Here is a 12,733-nt window from a genome sequence, read left to right as displayed (position 1 = left end):
CATCCCAGTAACAAATTTAGTAACATTCAGTACGTGTATTCAGAACTATCCTCAACTCTCCATTCTAGACAACACATACCAAATTTTGTAAGATTTAGAACTTTTCCTATAATTTTAGTAAACATTTGAAAACCACTTCTTTATCTCAATCCCTCTCAACCACAGACATTAACAGTGACATGCTTATTAAACTTCATGATTTCAGTTCTAACTTCTCCCATTACCAAATTTAGTTCTATTTAGCACTTTTCGAACAACTATAGGATATATAGTACGTATTTCCGCCCAATTCCTTCACACAACACCAAATTAAGTACAATTTAGTACGTTTTGAGCAATTATAGTACATATTTCCACAACCAACTCCATATCTCAATCTCAGATACCAAAAGAGACCTCAATATCAATTTCCTGGCTTCCAGTTCTATCCCTTCACCCAACTTTGTACCAATTAGTACCCTACGTACAATTATATTACACATTTCCAAAACCGATTCCATATTTCAATCTCAGATACTAACAGAGACCTCTATATCAAATTTTAAGATCCCTTTACCCAGTATCAAATTTAGTACTCATTTTCGCATTTTCAAAATAATAATTTTCGCATTTTCAAATATCCCAACCACAGATACCAACAGTGAAATTGATATTAAATTTCAGGATTTCATCTTCAATTTCCCCTGTTGCCAAATTTAGTACCATTTAGTACAATTTTATTACATATGTTCCAAACCAACTCCATATCTCAACATAAGATACCAACAGAGAAACATCAATATCAAATTTCGGGACTCCAGCTCTATAGATTCCCTGAATACAAAATTTAGTACCATTTAGTACTTTTTGTACAAATATAGGACGTCAACAGTGACATCCATTTCAAATTTCCTTCACCGAATACCAAATTTAGTACAATTCAGTACTCATATCTCAATCCCAAATACCAACACAGACCTCAATATCAAATTTCGAGTTTCCAGTTCTATCCCTTCACCGAATACCAAATTTAGTACCATTTAGTATTTTCGAATTCAATTTTTTTGTTTGAAAATTTCAGCTTCATCCGTTCACACTTAAGTAAACTGTTCCAAATTTAGTACAATTTTGTACAGTTCCCTCACTTACTAGACATTTCCAAAACCACCTCCATGCATTAAACTTACAGCCAGTTCCACGATATCGAAAGAACACGTTCGCACAACTTTTACACGACAAACAGCTGATTTCCGTTCCACTAAAATCTATCAGAACGAAAATTTGCACGAAAATCAAAGCGAACGAAAACGTAAGCATTTCAGTGTAATTTTGCGTTCCACTATCTTTTTTCTTTCGTACGCATGCGAACACAAATGTCAAAATCAGTCACTTGTGTGTTTGCTGTCGTATGATAACAATTAAGGAAAATTGTTTTAACATAAACATTGCTTGATTGAAAATGGAAACAAAAATGTAAGTAAAAATAATAAATGCAATTTAATCTGTGAACAACAAATATATATATTTTTTATTTTCTCAATTCCAGCACGAAAAAATCATCAACTACACAGCTGCGGGCACTAGTTGAGTAAATGGAGGAGAATCCTGTGTTCGCCAGAGGAATGCCAATTTTTGGAAGCAGCAGAAGAAGTTTTAAATCGGGGCGGATTTGGGTAGTTCTGCAACCAGGCACCCACTTCTCTTCCTTCATATCCAAAAGAGCCCGAAAACTTCCTTCGACACACGAAAGTTGGCCACAAACCTAGAAAAAATCATTTTTTATTATTTCAAAAATGTAAAAATACAATCATACTTACTGGTTGTTAGGTACTTCAAATAAATTCGAAGCATCTCTTAAATGCCTCCGTGGCACATTTCGAACCTCCCCCTCATTATCCATAAAAAATAGGGCTACAGAAATATTCATTTTTTTATTTTTTAAGAACACAAATAATTTGAACACAATCACTAGAAATTTTATTTTGTTTGTTTATTTACAATTTGTTTGTTTACAACTGAGATGTCAGTTGAGACAGAGCCACTGCTGCTTTTTCGCGTTTAAATTAGACATTTGACGCTTTTTTTGCTTTATTTTGCGATTAATTTTTCCAAAAAAATATTTAGCAACACTGAATCACGTAAGGCTATGCGAAAGAAAGAACGAAAGTTAGTGGAACGCATTCTTATACGAAAGTGAGTGAGTAGCCTTCGTTCGCACAAATTTTCTTTCGAGATCGTGGAACAGGCTGTTACTTTCCAACCGAAGAAAAAAAAACAAAGTTTCACATTTTTAGCTTCACCTGTTCTCATAATACCAAATGGTATCAATTTAGAGGTTTAGTAACATTTTAGAACTTTGCGTAACCTTAAATTTCGAATTTACTAGAATCCTTTCGCACATTAATTTAGCATCCATCTGTAACCCTCATTTCAAATTTCAGAATTCCAGCTCCAACGGTTCCACACAATTTCAATTTGTACCAAATTTAGTATCTACGATAACTACGGATTTACAAAACTTCCTACATAACTACAATTCTACACTCCAAAAGTATTTTTTATTCTAAATCTCAGGGTACATACAGTCCAACTTTCAGGATTCTAATTCTACCAGTTCACCCAAAATTTAAATTGTATCAAATTTAGTACCATTGAGTGCACATAAATACGAATTTCCAAAAACCCTTTTTTACATCTATCATACACCCCATCAGTGACCCTCATTCCGAATTAAAGAGTTTTAGCTCTACTGCTTCCCCAAATACAAAGTTTACCGTATTTAGTAAATGTTCGAAATAAGATTCCTTGGAAGCAATGCATTTTGGGCTATCCAAAATTGGGAAGAATATTTTTGTACTCAATCGAATCATTAAAGGTGTCCTACTGGTCCCTTTCTTCAAAAACTACATTAAATCAAAATACTCTACAAAAATATTCATTATAAAATTTTACTTTTTCACTGCATCTGAGTTTATCCCAAATAGTTCCACAAATGTTCATTTTTGGGGATGACGTCAAAGACAAAAATATTCTATTTAAAATTCTACTAAGTCTCCAAAGATAATAATATATTTTTATACCCTCAGCCATATGGCTACAGAGGGTATATATCATTTGATAGGTCAAAATGTGCCTCATCGAAATAACTGTTTTAGACGCTAGGTCTCTTTGGACCAAATTCGTTTCAGGATATTTGGAGTCGATCTAGCGATGTCCGTCTTGAAGGGAGTATCCGTTTTGGTCCAAATTTGTAACATCGTAACATTATTAGCAAACTTAGATTGAGTATCGATCTGGTATCTCCCTCACAAAAGATCAAAATTTGCAAAAAAAAATAAGAAAAGAAAAAAGATAATCAGATTTTGCTCCAAATTTGCAAATTCTAATGTTGCATCAGGTCAGGTGCGAAAAAGGATTATATCGATCCACTCCTTCTGGTACCCACAAAGGGTCAACATTTTCAATAATTATAACTCTTATAAAAAGTGATTTAAGTTTCCGATTGTCTTCAAATTACATACATCACAATATTTTTTTTAATCCATGGTCTGGTGTGTAAATGGAATATATCGTTCGACTCCTTCTGGTACCTCCCCACAAAGGGTCAAAATTTTGACAATCCATGAAGCTCACAAAACGCGAAATTGACATCCGACTCCATTCGGACTTGGCACATCTCAATATATTTATTTACACAAGATCGGTTAAAAACATGTTATAGATCGGACCATTCCTTTTGGTACCTCCCGCACAAAGAGTCAAAGTTTTGAATATCCAAAACGATTATAAAATCCGGAATAAGCATCCGGTTCTCTTCATATTTCACACATCCCATTATTTCTACTAACACGAGTCTGCTGTGAATATAGGATATATCGGTCCTCTCCTTTCGGTACCTCCACTAAAATAGGTCAAAATTTTGAATAACCATGAAGCTCATAAAACGCGAAATTAACGATTTCATTCAGAATTGGCACATCACAAAATTTCCATCAACCCAAGATCTGTTAAAAAGATGATAGAGATCGGACCATTTCTACTGGTACCTTTCCCACATAGGGTTCAAGAATTGAAAACAAAACGCTCAAAAAAAGCGAAATAAGCATCCAACTCTCTATTTAAATTTCACACACACCAACATTTTTACTAACACATGATCTGTTGTGAAGATAATATCTGCTGACCCCTTCTGGGATCTGACCCACAAATTTTCAATACTTTTATCTGTCAAAACTTGTGAAGCAAGTCAGCGATTTTTTATAATTAAATATTTCACTCAACCAGAAACCAGGGATGGATATGGAATTTATGATTTCGCATAAAATTGGATATAAATGTTAGATTTTCTTGTAATTTTGCCCATACCAATATTTTTATCTGTTTTAGATGAAGTATAAAAGTGGAATACTTCGGTCGACTATAGCTATACCTCATTTTAACATTTTCTAAAAATTATCACATGTCTCATATAAATTGAAGGAGGTAACCAAAATAGTCCAAACCTAACATATCCATTCCTTATTTTTTACTGTCATGGATTTGGGTTCATATATCAATTTGCATAGAACTCCATGGTGTTATTGTTAATTAATTTATTTATTAATTAAGTTAATTTATTAACTTCGTTTATTTTTAAAACAGAAGAGAAGAACATAGACCGTAACTTTGTATTTTCAATGACTTACCAGTGGATTTTAATTTATTATTCACTACTTTTCATTGATTTACCCGTTGAGTTTGCATTTTGTTGTTACAGCTTATCGCGGCGGCAGTGAAGATAGTGGCTGTGATATTAATTCAAGTTACACAACCAGCTAACCACACTGCCAAAGCGCTTAGCCGATTATAAAAAATAATTAACACTTTTCGATTGTTTTTTTTTTTAATACAAATTTCGTTAACTTCAACTTTGTTGCATTTTAAAACACAAAAATAAAGCAAAAATAAGGCTGGGATCTTCTTGCATTTGTCTACTTACCTCTATTTTGTTTTATGAGACGCCATCTAACGTTGGATTTAGTTGTGAAAGTAACATTTATCGTTGCTGTTATGTTATTAATCATCAATGAATGCCCCTCTTTTATGTTTATGCTGAAAAATATGCTACATTTAATGTAGGCTTAGGATGGAACATAAACACAGGGTGCTACGTTTTGTTGATATGGCAACATGGCAGCCAGCATAACCTTCAACTGAAAAAAAAAATGGATGCAAAACAGAACAGAATAATGTAAAATAAATGCTGTTATGTTTAGCTATGCATGTACATACGTTACTATGTTTCTTTCTCTATTCCCTTCCATGGCATGAGGAAAAATAAGGGTCAAGGTTGGCCTCATTTCTCGGCGAGATGACATTGATGTTAAGGACTTCGAAATTAGTTCAAGGTCATTGTGTATATCTCGAATGAGTCGGTTTGCGTTAACTGGGTTACTGTTTTGCAGTACAAAAAAGAGTAGAATGTATATTTTACCTAAATCTTAAATGTTTTTGCATCGTTAACAAAGACTAGCTCTAAATTTAAAATCTTTTGGGTCATATTGAAGTAACATCTAATAGTACATTTATAGTTTTACGGATTTAGTAAGCCCAACGGATTTAAATTACCAATTCTATGTAAGTCAAATAAATTTTCTTGAAGGAAGTTAGCCCGCAATTATCTCTAATGTAAACATACTATAAGATTGTAGGTAGGTTTCCTAAAAAACTCCCAATAGGAATTTCGAGTAGAAAATTTTTAATATTCAATTCAAATTTCGATATTAGTTGGGAAGACTTGAAGTTATTCGGCCCTTATTCAGTAATAATTTAATGTAACGAAAAAATTAAATTGTTTTTCCTACAAAATCTCACCTTTTTTGAAAATGAAGTGCATGTTATAAAAATTATGTCTATTCCCTATCCTGCAGAAAACCAGAATCTTTCATTTAATCCATGTTAAAGCCCAATATCGGTAAAGAAGTTTTGGAACTAGAAGATCATTTGTGTTTCTCCGTGTCATTTACTGCATTGGTTTTAGATTTAATTTACTTAATTTAATTTATCTGATATCTAGCACGTATATGACCAATAAGTTGGTATACTATTTTTTGCAATTGTTGACCCTTTGTTGGAAGGGATCACAAAACTTGAAAATATATAGCCTAATTGGACAAACATACTTATGGCGAGCAAAAAGTGTACCAAATCGGGGAGAACCATAAGTTTTTATGGGATATGGTAAATGTTGATCCCTTATGGGACCAACACTATATTTTGTATGCCATTTTTGTATATTCAAAATTCTGATCTTCAAACACGTTCTGGACTTGGACAAATTCATGAGATCTCTAAACTTTGGACCAACTTGGACCTCAATTTTACGATTTGATGTTTTTTTTTAATTAATATAGAATCCAAAATTTTTATTTAGAGATCTAAATTACTTAAACCTGGATCTATAATCAAAAGATCTGAGCAAAAGGAATCTAGATTCGGGTGTCCTGAATAATACCCTGTGGATATTAAAAGGCCTGTAAATTTGTACCTCCAAAATATTCAAATATCAAGTCTCTAAATACACATAAGCTAAAGATCTAAGCTTGAAATCTAAGGTTGTTTAATATTCTTTTTTAAAGCAATAAAGGACTAATAAAAAATCAATTCCTTTCTAATATTCCAATAATCTACTACATTTTCAATTTTTCTATCCTTTCTCAAATCCATTGTGGAACCCAACATTTTTCTCTAAGATTATTCTTTACCAGAAAAATTAGTGAATTTAGCCTGACTTCTAACATATGATTGACTTCTACATTAGCTTTATTCCAACAAAAGTAAAAAAAACTCGCCTGTATTCAGATTTGTTCGTTTACACTCATGAGTGAAATTTGCTCTCGAGCGGGATTGCTCGAAGGAGTTTTAAACGGACTCTTTGCTCTGTCAGGTTTCAAGTCACTTCTGTTTGAAAAATTAGAGAGGGTTAAATTGCTCGAAATTGAGTGAGAGCTATCTCGAAGAGCTCTCGGAAAAGTAGGAAAGCGAAAAGATAATTAGCTTGTTTTGCATTTTCTACTCCCATGAGTTTTTGGGAGGTCTGACTATATTAGTCATAATTAGCACTCTTTAGTGCCTTTTTCTCCGCGAAGGGATAAGTGTAGAATGTGAATTTTGAACCTATTCATTATTGCTTTGTTCCAAAACCTGCAAGAATCTACTAGTTTTGATTTTTTTTACATTATAAAGGGAAAATCGGTTATCGTAGTGAAAATTTTTTTTAATTTGCACTTCTGGAACAGAGCATATATTTGTATCAACTCCTCTCATATCGATTATTATTATTATTTATTTATTTATGTTTTTCTTTTTTTTTTTTTTTTTTGAAAAAGAGTATAAAATTAGAAAAGAATTATAACCCCCTTTCCGTACTCAAAAATTTGGCAAGTTTCAGAGAGAGAGACAAAAATGATTCTCTTTTTTCATCTATATTGATAGAAAATGCTCATTATCTTTACATTAACTTCTCTTATGCCGAATAATTTTCTTTTTTTAATATTTTTTCCAAGTAATTTTTGCCGAACCATAAAACACTTTGAGGGACCTACTTTTATCAAAAAATGAACGGTCATGGAATATCACTGAAAATGTCAAAGCTTCCAATCTGGCAATCATCTAATATCAACATGTTTTACTCAGCTTTAGTTGTCGATCAAAAAAGTTTTAAAAAAGCGAGCTTCTCTTTGGTTCTACCTCTCTTAAATTTATTTGTAAAGGCAATAGTTCTTTTACTGTACGGGAATAGGAGATTTCTATTTTACTCCAATAAGTATGGAGAAGAAAATCAGTGAAAATCTCAAAACTAGTTGGCAATCCTTGAAAAATGAAATTTTATCTTATTGGATATCATGCCATTACTCTTTACTTGGCCTAATTTTGTTTAGATAAATAGTACTAAATGAGAGCGCCATGCTTGGTTGTGTTCTCTTAAATATGCCTAACGGTTTTACTAGTTTTCTATGGCAGAGCACCTTTCTCTTAATTAATATTGAAGTCTTCGGTTGAATCTTCTACGTATTATAAATAAGCAGTATTATAAATAAAACCTTTAATTTTGAAATCAAATAAATGACGTATCTTCTTAAATCACGACATTTGATGGTTGTATAAAGATAGCGTGAGTAAAAGACTAAGGGTATTGCCATCATTGCATATATTTAATATTGTTAATTATATTTTCTTATACGCAAAGTCTGTGAATATACAATGCAAATTTACTAGAATAAAGCTAAAAATAATATATATTTAAAAGAGAAAATACCATAACAATTGTGCAAACCACAAACATTTTCAGGTTACATATTTCCTCTACAATTTAAATTCCTAAACTGCGGTTTATTTAAAAACACCAAAATACAATTATAGAAAAAGAGAGAAAGAAAGAAGAAACAAAAACAAAACAAAAATGTGTAAATAAATCTATTTAATAAAACACCAAGAGAGCAAAAATGTTTTGTAAAAAAATGTTCTTTATTTATTTCATTTTTATTACTTTTTTTTTAATCTTAAAAAGAAAATAGGTATTATTTAAAAAATAGATATATATCATTAAAACATACCTTAAATTATAGCATACTTATTTAAAGAAAAAAGAAACATGAACTTAACATTGCTTATCACTAACTCTTTTTTCTTCAAAACACTTTTTTGATTTCGAAAAATTGCATAGCTTGTAGAATTTGTGTATTCTTTCATTTCATTTCATTACGAAAAAAATCGAACAAACCAGTAGATTGATCGTAATGGCGTGTCGTACCAGATAGTGCATTTACAAACTACTTAAAAACCCAGTGCAAATGTCACCCCTGATACGAACTCCAAAACAAAGGATAATCGAACAGAAATCAAATTAAACAGAAAACAATTGGAAGACGCCTTGGTAGCAAAAAGAGGGGAGAAAACTCAATATAAAACCAAACGGAACTTAAGGACTGTTGTATTAACTGTTGTTGTTGTTGGTAGGTAGGTAGATTGGTTAGTTGGTGGTTGTAGTGGTCTTTGTTGGTATTGTTGTTCAGTTGAGTTGTTTCATTGTGGGTCGAAAGGAAGTTTCAAATAGACAAACGTTGGCCCAACAGCAAACAACAACTTCAAATTGTTGAAAAAGAAACGCGAGAGCAAGAATACGATACGGCTGGTTTACGTGACGTTTACGTTATACGGGGGTTACGTGTGTCTGTTTTTTTTTAATTCGTTGCAACAAAAATAAGTATTAAAATTACTGTTTGGTATTGCATTAATTTTGTAAGTTTAATTAGTGAAACGCATTGCTGTTCGAACCAAGTTAAAGAAAAAACAACAAAAATATCTAATGAAATTAAAACCAAAACAAAACAAAAAAAAACAGAAATCATGCTTTTTCCCTTTTGGAAAAATGTATGATGTGCTGTGTTTGTAGATATTAACTGGATTTTTGAAGATGATTGACACCAAAATCAGCTGGGAAGGAGGATGAGAGAATGTGGAAACACCTATCAGAGATGTTTATTAAAGACGGTTATATAGGGCAGGGGCAGGCAAGATAGGCACGCGTAATTTTCTCCATACTCGGAACTATTTGAAAACAATGTAATCATCTAGGGGAGCCCAAATAACGTTATTCCTTTGCCTTTTAAATGGGAAAAAAGTGTAAAATTCTCTATGAGAGAGGATTACTCTCTCTCTCTCTCTGCCTAGAATATACGGGAGTGCAATGATAGTAAAATTTGTCAAAACTATATGAAAATTCTTCAAAATCAAAATACTTGACATCAGAAAATGAAAAGTAGGGATACTTAGATCGACTTTGGGTTCTTCCAGGTAAGGAAACAAAACATGGTCGAATATTAGTAATTAAGATAACAATCATATGTTTACAAGTTTTCCAAAATATTACCGTTGAGAACATCTCATTGTCAAAATGTATAAATATAATGTATAAAAATAAAATAAATAAATATATCATGGCAACCGAGTTGGGAACCAATTTTCACTGAATCTCAATTTGACTAGGCAAATTACAGAAAATGCTGAGCTCGATATTATTATTTGAAAAACTACTATGAAGTGAAAGTAATATTACGTGTTTATATTAACAAAAATAAATCCACAAGATTTAACAAAAGAAACTTTGTTCCATTACCTTTTAAAGCGGAAAATTGTCAAAGAGCGAAATTTAATTTATCTCTGAGAGAATTACTTTGCCCAGAATGTATGGGTCTGAAATAATAGGCAAATTTTTCAAAACTAAATGGCAATCCTTTAAAATCTACATATCAGCCATAAGAAGATGAAAAGTAGGGATACTTAGGTCGACTTTCGTTTTATCTACTTTTGGTATAAAAAAGTAGAAATGTTCCATGTTTTTTTTTTTTTTTTTTCAAAATTATACGTTTGAGAACATCTCATTTTAATAAATAATACATTTTGTTTATCCCAATCGGAGATGGGAACCCGTTATCAATTAAGTTACATTTGTTAAGCCATTTGTTACAAAAAAGGCAGAGTCATTATTAGAAATGAGAGTACCTTGAATTAATTTTGTCATGGGTGAAAAACTAGTATAAGCTATCATTATTACTGAGAGTTATATCAAGGGGTTATAATAACATAAATAAGCCCACTAGATTTAAAAAATCTAGAAATAAAGCATAACCGTTTACACACCTCTTTTTAAGTCAGTCAGCTGATAATTGATTATGTCTGAATTTTGACACTTGTTTGCTTAAATTTTAAATGGCAATGAAACTCTTTACTCAATATTTATTCTGAAGGCATTTGAACTAAAAAAAAGTTGTTAAATTCATTAAAAACAAATATTTTACGTTATAAACTGAACTTTTAGATCAGCGGATCAACAATGAATTTGATTACATCTAGGGTTGCGTAGGCCGACTGTGGAATTGATAATAAAAAGCCAAATAGTCGAAGTCAACTTTGGGCATTTGAAAATCGGCATTTCAGAATGAATTTTCGATTTTGAATAAAAAAATTTGCATTTTTTATTGAGATAATGGCCAAAACTATGCAACGAATCAGGAGATTTTTCTTCGACTTTTCACTTTTTTAAATTGTTCACTGTGTCATAAAACCAGTTAAATTATTTATCGACAAAAATAAAAAAAAAAGATAAATTTGCAATCGAAATATAATTAAGTAGACTTTGGGTTGGGAAGAATCAAAATCAGTTTTGAACTGGAATATCTACTTTTTTGAAGCCAAAGGTCCAACTTTTTCTTCTGATTACGCACGTATCACTATTTGCGTCATTTCAACAAAGATAATCACTTTAAAATAAAACTATGCGGGAGGCTTTTTTGTATGGACACATGTCACTGCGGTGTTTTAAATGCCGATAATTTTTTATGAACTAATCAAATAGATCTTTCAACAAAATTAATGTGGTTTAAAGTCCAATAACATTTTGGACAATGCATTAAGACTTTTTGTTACAATCTTTTAAAAGAACCCTAGTCTACAATTTATTGTTCGATAACAATAATTTATTACTCATAAATTACATAAATTGACAAATGAACAATGTAAATGGCTTACAAATTTTTTATTAGGGACAGGAATATAGACATGAAATTGGTTGGGAATAACCTAAATTTCCGTAACACATTTCTTGTCGTCTAAATGTGATAGCTTGCTTATCATTATTCTTGATAATGTTTCTAATTGTAATCTTTTTTATTTAAAGTCTAAAGATATGAAAACCATGCCTATGCTGGAACACACACCATGTGCCATTTATCAACATGGTGTTTAATAATTTTCAAAAGGTATTTTTATAATGTCTATAGGCGTTGGAAGTGAGCAACATTTCTTTTTATTATAGATATTTTTTGTTTTTCATAAACGCTTGAGTAAATTTAGCGTTTATTTTCTGGGTTTTCCAGTCATAAATGCATTTTGGTGTTAAATTTCAAGCATTTTTTCTTTAAGAAAACGCAAATCTATTTCACTTAAACACGCAATTTTCATGTGCTCCAAATATGAAAGCAATGGTGTTAATTTTTCTTAATAACTGCAACAACAACAATAAAAAAAAACATAGTTTTTCCATAGGAAATCTTTATTTTTTGAGTTGTTGATTACTTCTTCAGCCAAAATGTGAAAATACCACAAATCATTGAGGAAGAAAAATTGGGCCAATTTAACGAAGTAAATGAGAAATGTTAACCATCCGTGACCGATAGACGGATCGGACCGTTCATTTTGCCCGAATTGTAATGAGAAATTATTTGGAATAGCAATGGTAAAGTTGGCCATTATCATTTATAATGCAATATGAAAATATAATTTTGTTTGAGGATAAAGAATTTGGTTTAACTTTCGCTGTCTTAATTAATTCGTAGATATATGTATGTTCGAAGATGGTTTTTAGAAACGCAGTCATTTCGAAATATCAAAATTTTTTAGTAAGAAGATATTTCATCAAGGAAATAACAAAATAAGAAACACATGATTTATCTAGGAGATTCATGAGCGGATTGTACCAAACGGGATATGAATTAACCCAATAATAAAGCCGTTCAAATGTTAATTGATCGTTATTCACTCTTTCCCCAAAAAATAACTTTACTGAAGTTGAAATGTAGATGGCTCCTGTTTTGACATAGAATAAGGAGCCGAAGAAAATACTTGCGGAAAATTTGTTTATGTCACTGAGTTGCGCAAAAAGAAAAACATAAACATTTAACTGTTATATAGACCTTTTCGCATTTTCATTCACAAG

General features: G+C 31.4%; 1 long non-coding RNA gene across 1 annotated transcript; it reads left to right on the top strand.

Moving 5' to 3' along the window:
- The first annotated feature begins 670 nt into the window (after nt 1–670).
- On the top strand, nt 671–1,838 carry LOC109614489 (uncharacterized). The gene is made up of 2 exons (XR_002195573.2): nt 671–1,452; nt 1,526–1,838. It is a non-coding gene; the product is annotated as an uncharacterized LOC109614489 (long non-coding RNA).
- Nucleotides 1,839–12,733: the final 10,895 nt, after the last annotated feature.

Source organism: Musca domestica, unplaced genomic scaffold, assembly GCF_030504385.1.
Source record: "Musca domestica strain aabys unplaced genomic scaffold, Musca_domestica.polishedcontigs.V.1.1 1, whole genome shotgun sequence".
NCBI lineage: Eukaryota > Metazoa > Arthropoda > Insecta > Diptera > Muscidae > Musca > Musca domestica.
Note: the sequence above shows the minus strand (reverse complement) of the source record. Positions and strands in the feature narration are given on the sequence as shown.